Genomic DNA, 8,223 nt, shown 5'->3' with positions numbered 1-8,223 from the left:
CCCCCCACTCCCACCTCCCCACCCTCAAAATTCCCACCCCCTGGGGCATCCAGCCTTCATGAGGTCAAGGATCTCTTCTTCCACCTATGCCCAGCAGGGCCCTCCACTCTTACATGTTCAGCTGAAGCCATGGATCCCTCCCTAAGTGCTCCCAGGCTGGTGGTTTAGACCCTGGGAGCTGTGGTTGGTTGGTATTGTTGCTCTCCTCATGGGGCCACAAACCCTTTCAGCTCCTGCAGTCTTCACTCTAACTCCTCCATTGGGAACCCCTTGAACAGATCAATGGTTAGCTGTGAGCATCTGCCTCTGAATATGTCAGACTCTTGAAGACCTCTGAGGAGACATCCATAGCAGGCTCTTATCAGCATGCACTTCCTGACTTCCACATCAGCATCTACCTTTGGTGACTGAACATGGGATGGATACTCAGATGGAATGGTCTTCAGACGGCCCCTCCTTCAGTTTCTGTCCCTTGCTTTGTCTCCATATTTGCTCCCTTGAGTATTTTGTTATTCCTTCTAAGAAGGACCGAAGCACCCCCACTTGGTCTTCCTTCTTCATGAGCTTCATGTGGCCTGTGAGTTGCATCTTGGGCATTTCAAGGTTCTGGGCTAATATCCAATAATCAGTGAGTGAATACCATGTGTGTTCTTTTGTGATTGGCTTACCTCACTCAGGATGATAATTTCTAGTTCCATCCATTTACCTAGGAAACTCTCGAATTCATTGTTTTTAATAGCTGAGTAATACTCCATTGTGTAAATATACCACATTTTTTGAATCCATTCCTCAGTTGAAGGACATCTGGGTTCTTTCCAGCTCCTGGCTATTATAAATAAGGCTGATATGAACATAGTTGAGCATATGCCCTTGTTATATGTTCGAGCATCTTCTGGGTATATGCCACGAAGTGGTATAGCTGGATCCTCAGGTAATGCTATGTCCAATTTTCTGAGGAACTGCCACACTGATTTCCAAAGTGGTTGCACCATCTTGCAGTCCCACCAACAATGGAGGAGTGTTCCTCTTTCTCCACACCCTCGCCAGCATCTACTATCACCTGAGTTTTTAATCTTAGCCATTCTGACTGGTGTGAGATGGAATCTCAGGGTTGTTTTGATTTGTATTTCCCTGATGACTAAGGATACTGAACATTTCTTTAGGTGCTTCGCGAGTTTCTTCGAGTCCCATTCTAGTTTCTTCCACTGAAAATTCTTTGTTAAGCTCTATACCCCATTTTTAATAGGGTTATTTGGTTGTCTGGAGTCTAATTTCTTGAGTTCTTTGTGTATATTGGATATTAGCCCTCTATCAGATGTAAGATTGGTAAAGATCTTTTCCCAATTTGTTGGTTGTCGTTTTGTCCTATTGACAGTGTCCTTTGCCTTACAGAAACTTTGCAATTATATGAAGTCCCATTTGTCAATTCTTGATCTTAGAGCATATGCCATTGGTGTTCTGTTCAGGAACTTTTCCCCTGTGCCCAAGTATTTGAGGCTCTTCCTCACCTTCTCTTCTATTAGTTTCAGAGTATCTGGTTTTATGTGGAGGTCCTTTATCCACTTAGACTTGAGCTTTGTACAAGGAGATAAGAATGGATCAATTTTCATTCTTCTACATGTTGTCCTCCAGTTGAACCAGCACCATTTGTTCAAAATGCTGTCCTTTTTCCACTGGACAGTTTTAACTCCTTTGTCAAAGATCAAGTGACCATAGGAGTGTGGGTTCATTTCTGGGTCTTCGATTCTATTCCATTGATCTTCCTGCCTGTCTCTGTACCAATACCAGGTAGTTTTTATCACTATTGCTCTGTAGTACAGCTTGAGGTCATTAATTTGTTCTTATTTGTTTTTAGTTTTAATTTGTTTTGTATTTTTGTATATGTGTGTATGTGTGCACCCACATGTGTGCATGCATACTCACTTGTGTATGTGTCTACACATACATGTGTTCTCATTATCATGAGCCCAGGTGACAGAGGAAAACATTTGAAGAGTTAAGGCTCTCTTTCCACTTTGGGGTCTACAGGTTCCACTCATGTTACTAGGTTTATCTGGTAAGTGCTTTTATGAACGGAGGCATCACATACTAGTCAGGCAATATATCAACAAACCTATATCCCCACCTCATTTCCTTTTTTTCTCCCTTTTATTGAAAATATATTTTTATATGATATATCGTAATTACAGGGTCCCCTTCTTCTACTCTTCCCAGTTTCTCCCCCTTTTCCTCCCATCCTGATCCACTACTTTGTGTCCCTCATTAGGAAAGAGTAAGCTTCTGATAGAAAACCACAAAGCCTAACAAAGTAAAACCAAAACCATCACAGTGAAGTTGGATAAGGCAAATCAAGAGAAAGAAAAGAGCCCAAGATAATGCATAAGAATCAGAGATCAACTCAATACACTCAAGATTTCCATAGAAAATACTAAACTGAATGTTATAATATATATGAGGAGGACTTGGTGTGGATGCAAGGAGACCTTGAGCATGCTTCTTCAGTCTCTGAGTTTAATATGAGCTTTGATCATTTGATTTACAATAACTTGTTCTCCTAGTGGCCCCCATTCCCCTCTGACTCTTAAACTCTTTCACCTCTCTTCTGAGAATTTTGCTGATCTGTGGAGAGATCTTATTTAGAGCTATGTATTACTAGGTCTCTTAGTTTCTTCATGATATCTGGCTGTGGGTCTCTGTACTTTTTCTTATCTGCTATAGGAGGAACTTTTCTGATGATGGCTGAGTAAGACAAAGATCTCTTAGTGTAGCAGACTATCATTAGGTGTCACTTTACCACTATATTTGTTTTTCTTTATTGAAACCAGTAGTGTTTGGCTTTATACTAGGTCTCTGAGATGTCTAGTCTCTGGCTTTTGGTTGACCAAGCAGTACAAGATATAGGGTCTATTTTGTGAAGTGGGCTGTAAAGGTTTGAATAGGTTTGACTCCCACAGACATATGTGTTTGAATGCTTGCCCACAGGGAATGGCATTCTTAGGAGGTAAGTCCTTGTTAGACTAGATGTGTGGAAATGTGTCACTGTAGCCATGGGCATTGAGGACTACTAGTGCTCAGGTTTTACCCAGTGCTGAAGAGTGTCTCTTTCATGATTGCCTTCAGATCATAATGTAGATCTCTCAGCTCCTTCTTCAGCACCAAGTCTGCCTAGATGCTGCAATGCTTTACACCATGATGATTATGTACTGAACCTCTGAAACTGTAAGCCAGAGACAATTATATGTTTGACTTTATAAGCCTTTACTTGGTCATAGTATCTCTTCAGAGCAATAAAACACGACTAAGACATAGACCTTAAGTCAAATCAGATGTTGGTTGTATACACCTTAAAGCTTTGTGACACCATTGCCCCCAAATATTCAGCAGGGAGGACAGATAATAGATTTTATGGCTGAGTTAATGTTTAAATTATTCTTTACATAAATTACAGAATATCTTCCCATACCAAAGACAGTAGAAGAAGGGGGTGTAGATACAATTTAGGTACCAGCTAGACTTCACCATGTTCAATCAGTTGTGAGAGTGTCTTACTCAGCAATGAGGTCTTGCTGTCAGTTTTCAAAGAGTAAACTTTTTCCTTGGTAGAACACTCTGATTGCTTCACTTCTGTCAACCCGCTTAACCCTAGCCTATTCTAATTATTAAATGTCAGTTCCAATACATAGAAACACATGTTACCTGGAACCTCTAGTGCTCATTCTTATTAGGTCCCCAGAAAATGTCCTACAAGGCAACACACAGCCACACTCTCCTAAAATGCAGTGAAGGAACAGAATGCCCACCCAACAAAGACAAAACCAGATGTCAGCACCCAACCCTAGATGCTTATACACCAGCATAAAACACGATTGATCCATAACAGTCAGGACAATATGTTTCCATTACAGCTCAGCTACCGTACTGCAGTAAGCCCTGAGTATTGCACCATAGCTGAATCACAACAAAGGGCCCATAAAATTCCTATATGAATATGATAGAGGTCCCTAAACAGAAAATGAATAAATCCCATAAAGAAATCCAGGAAAATATAAAAAAGTACTAGTGCTGAAATTATGCTGAACACCAAGAGTCTTAAAATTTTTACATATTTGCCCAAATGATATTCAACATAAGAATGACGTAGGTACAAATAATATAAAAATTATCTATTTGATTTTATAATTACCTTGTATATAATGTTTTAAATGTTACTATTAGATCAGTTCCCACATTCAAAATAGTCTGATCTACCCTGATAATGTATGCAACTAATCCACATTTGGGAAAAAAAAAACTTTGGACAATATACTAGCTTCTATTATTACAATCAATGTATGAATCTGGATAATGTACAAAGGAAAGAAATTATTCAACTCATAGTTTTGGAAAGTGGACTTCCCAAAAGCATGGTGCTATGTTAAATGGCAGTGATCAGTGTGAGAGAGCCTATATGGCAAGACACAAAACAAGAGAGTTAAGGTGATTCTTATTTTTTAATTTCACTGTGAAAGTAGTTTTTATTCTTTCTTTTCTTATTTTATACTTTTTTATTTTCTTCTTTTTTATTGGATATTTTTTATTTGCATTTCAAATGTTATCCTCTTTCCAGGTCTCCCCTCTGGAAACTCCATAACCCATCTCCCTCCCCCTGCCTCTATGAGTGCGCTCCCCCACCCATCCACCCACTCCCACCTTTCAGCCCTGGCATTCACCTACATGGGGTCATCGAATCCCCTTCCATTCCTCCTCCTCCTGCTTCTATGAGATTGTTCCACCACCCACCCTTGGAGCATTGAGTCATCACAGGACCAAGGGCCTCTCTTTCCATTGATGCCCAACAAAGGGATCCTATGCTATATATGCAGCTGGAGTCATAAGTCATTCCAAGTGTACTACTTGGGTGGTAGTTTAGTCCCTGGGAGCTCTGGTTGGTTGATATTGTTGTTCTTCCTATGGGGTTGCAACCCCTTCAGCTTCTTCTGTCCTTTCTCTAAACTCCTCCATTTGCGACACAGTGCTCAATCCAGTGATTGGCAGCAAGCATCAGCCTATGTTTGTCAGGCTCTGACAGAGCCTCTCAGGAGACAGCTATATCAGGCTCCTGTCAGCAAACACTTCTTGGCATCTGCAATAGTATCTGGGCTTGGTGACTGTATATGGAATGGACCCCAAGGTGGAACAGTCTCTGGATGGCCTTTCCTCTAGTAACTGTTCCACATTTTGTCTCCATATTTCCTCCCATGAGTATTTTGTTCCCCTTCTCAAAAGGACTGAAGCATCTACACTTTGGTCTTCCTTCTTCTTGAGCTTCATACAGTCTGTGTGTTGTATCTTGGGTATTCCATACTTTTGGGCTAATATCCACTTATCAGTGAAAGTATACCATGTGTATTCTTTTGTTATTGAGTTACCTCATTCAGGATGATATTTTCTACTTCCATCCATTTGTCCAAGAATTCATGAAGTCATTATTTTTAATAACTTAGTAGTAGTAATCCATTGTATAAATGTACCACATTTTCTGTATCCATTCCTTTGTTGAATGACATCTGGGTTTGTCCAGAACATATTAGTACTAATGACTGATAACAGCTATATTTTCTGTGCAATAGGTAAATGTTCAATCTATAACCTCTGTCCTATATTGTTTCTTTTCTGAATATTAATCTGACATCACTTCCATTTGATTAAATTAGTGTCGTTAATTTGCTAAAAATTGCTCAGTCAGGTCAAGGATACAGTCATTACATATAGGAACTTTAATTCTCTCTTAGGTTTAGAAGCAACCAAACCCCGGTGTCTGCCTTTATTTCCTATCTACAAAACTTTTCTGGGTTATTATCTGAATTGCCTTTTTACTTCCTATCCCCAAGCATGATTTCTACTTGTAAAGAGATCAGAGTTAAATAAGATTCTTTAAGGCACATTGTTTTTGTATCATTTCACATCTTGCTTGACACATTTCAATTATTTTTCTTTAAAAATCTTACATCTTTCCTCCATCTCAAACTTCAGTGTATCCAACTGATAAAAGTAAAAAGAGATCCTTATTGATTTTTAAAACATAAAAACATCAGAATAAATGGATTTACTTTAAAATGTTCACTTTAATATTAACATGTTAGAGCAGATGTGATGAACAGCTTGATGTGAATTTTGGAAAATTAAAAGGTATAGTCTTTTTAAGTGGAGCTCTGATCTCCTTTCATCAGCCGACCTTACTGAGCTCCATGTTTGTCTGTTCAAAATGGGGAGCAGAGGAGACATTAGGAAAAAAATCAATAGCTGTTACAGACCACAAAGCACTTGGTTCCTTACTTACAGCAAAGTGAAAAATCTATGGCAGGAATAGAAGAGGGTTGCAAGATATGTTTCAGTTTGATATAAACCCCTAGAAAATACCTGAGAAAACTATTAACTAGGTTAGTATGAAATAAGCATTTATTGAGCAATGTCTAGGAAAAGTCCATAGATTGGGACTGGGTTGACAAGAATAGTCCCAACTCTTAAAGGTCTAATGACTTCCTGGGAGATTAGACACACTAGTAGGTAAATAAATACATTGAGGAAGCCTGTAATGAAATTAGCATCCTTTGTACTCAGGGTTTATGTAGCTAAGCCTTTAAGTTATACCCATCAGAGAAATAAATAGAAGAGGAAAGATGCAAAACCACATTAAAAAAGAAAAGTCACTAAACCAATGGAAAAATAAAAGTGAATAAAAGATTTTTTTTAAGTGAGGTTTGTGTCTGATGTACTTTAATAGAATTTTACCCTAAAGCTTCATGCTTACTATTTTTTCCTACTAACAAGAGAATCACCTTGACCCTATCCCAAACTCTTGAGATCCAAAAATGAGTGAAATCGACCTGGGAATCTCCATTATTATCAGATTTTGTTGGGAGACAAGGAAATGTCACTGTTCTTAATTCTTGAACCCTAACACAAGAGATTTTTCTCTTTGGTAGAGTAGCCAGTCTCAAATTTTAGCTTGCAAAAGGGCACCTAAATTTGTTAGAACTGGAGAGATAGCTCAGTGGCTAAGAAACTAACTGTTTTGTCCAGAAAACCAATGTTTTCCAACACTGATATGGTGGCTCAAAACAATCAGAAAATCATAATTCCCTCTTGACTTATTCAGACACTGCATGATCATAGTGCACAAATATACATACAAGCAAAAATATCCCATACATACAAAAGGAAAAAGAAATCTAAATCAGAAGCACCAGGCCTCCTATATTTCAGATTAAAATATCTTTTGATTAACCAGTCCTTCTAAGTTTAGGGAGCATTGAGAATGGTAGGGTATCTTCTGAATTTAACTGTGGTCAGGAGCTGCTACATTTTTTTTTTTTACTTGAGAATTTCTAATCTTTATATTGAGAGACTTTTTAATATTTGTATTGACAAGCATGGTAAGAAATTCTGATGAATGTGGTTCTTTCTTGTGAGGCACTTTTGGAAGTATTGATTTAGTTAGTATTGATTGTGTTTGAAAAGAAAACTCTACTTTTACTCAAAAGGATTTCAGAGTTCATTTAATTCCAGATTATAAACCACTGAATTTACTCTTGGTTGTTTTACTGGTCTTTGCTATTCTGACTGGGGTAAGATAAAATCTCAAAGTTGTTTTGATTAGCATTTCCATAATTGCTAGGGATAATGAATGTTTTTTGAGATATTGATTAGCTGTTTTTCTTTTTAATTGGTTATTTTATTTATATTTCAAATATTGAATTGAAATATTGTTGAGTTCCCCTCAACAAACCCCCATCCCATCACTCCTTTCCCTGCTCTATGAGAGTGCTTCCCCACCCACCCACCCACTCCGACCTCACCACACAAGCATTCCACTACACTGGGGAATCAAGCCTTCACAGGACAAAGGGTCTCCCCTCACATTGATGCCAGATAAGGCCATCCTATGCTACATATGGAGCTGGGGCCATGGGTCCCTCCACGTGTACTCTTTGGTTGGTAGTTTAGTCCCTGGGGACTTGGGGGGGGGGATCTGGTTGGTTGATATTGTTTTTCTTCCTATGGGGTTGTAAACCCCTTCAGCTCCTTCAGTCTTTCCTCTAACTACTACATTGGTGTCCTCATGATCAGTTCAATGGTTGGCTGTGAGCATCCATATCTGTATTGGTCAGGCCAATACAGATACAATTCAATACAATACAATACAATACAATACAATACAATACAATACAATACAATACAATA

Source organism: Grammomys surdaster, unplaced genomic scaffold (genome assembly GCF_004785775.1).
Source record: "Grammomys surdaster isolate TR1022 unplaced genomic scaffold, NIH_TR_1.0 195, whole genome shotgun sequence".
NCBI lineage: Eukaryota > Metazoa > Chordata > Mammalia > Rodentia > Muridae > Grammomys > Grammomys surdaster.
Note: the sequence above shows the minus strand (reverse complement) of the source record.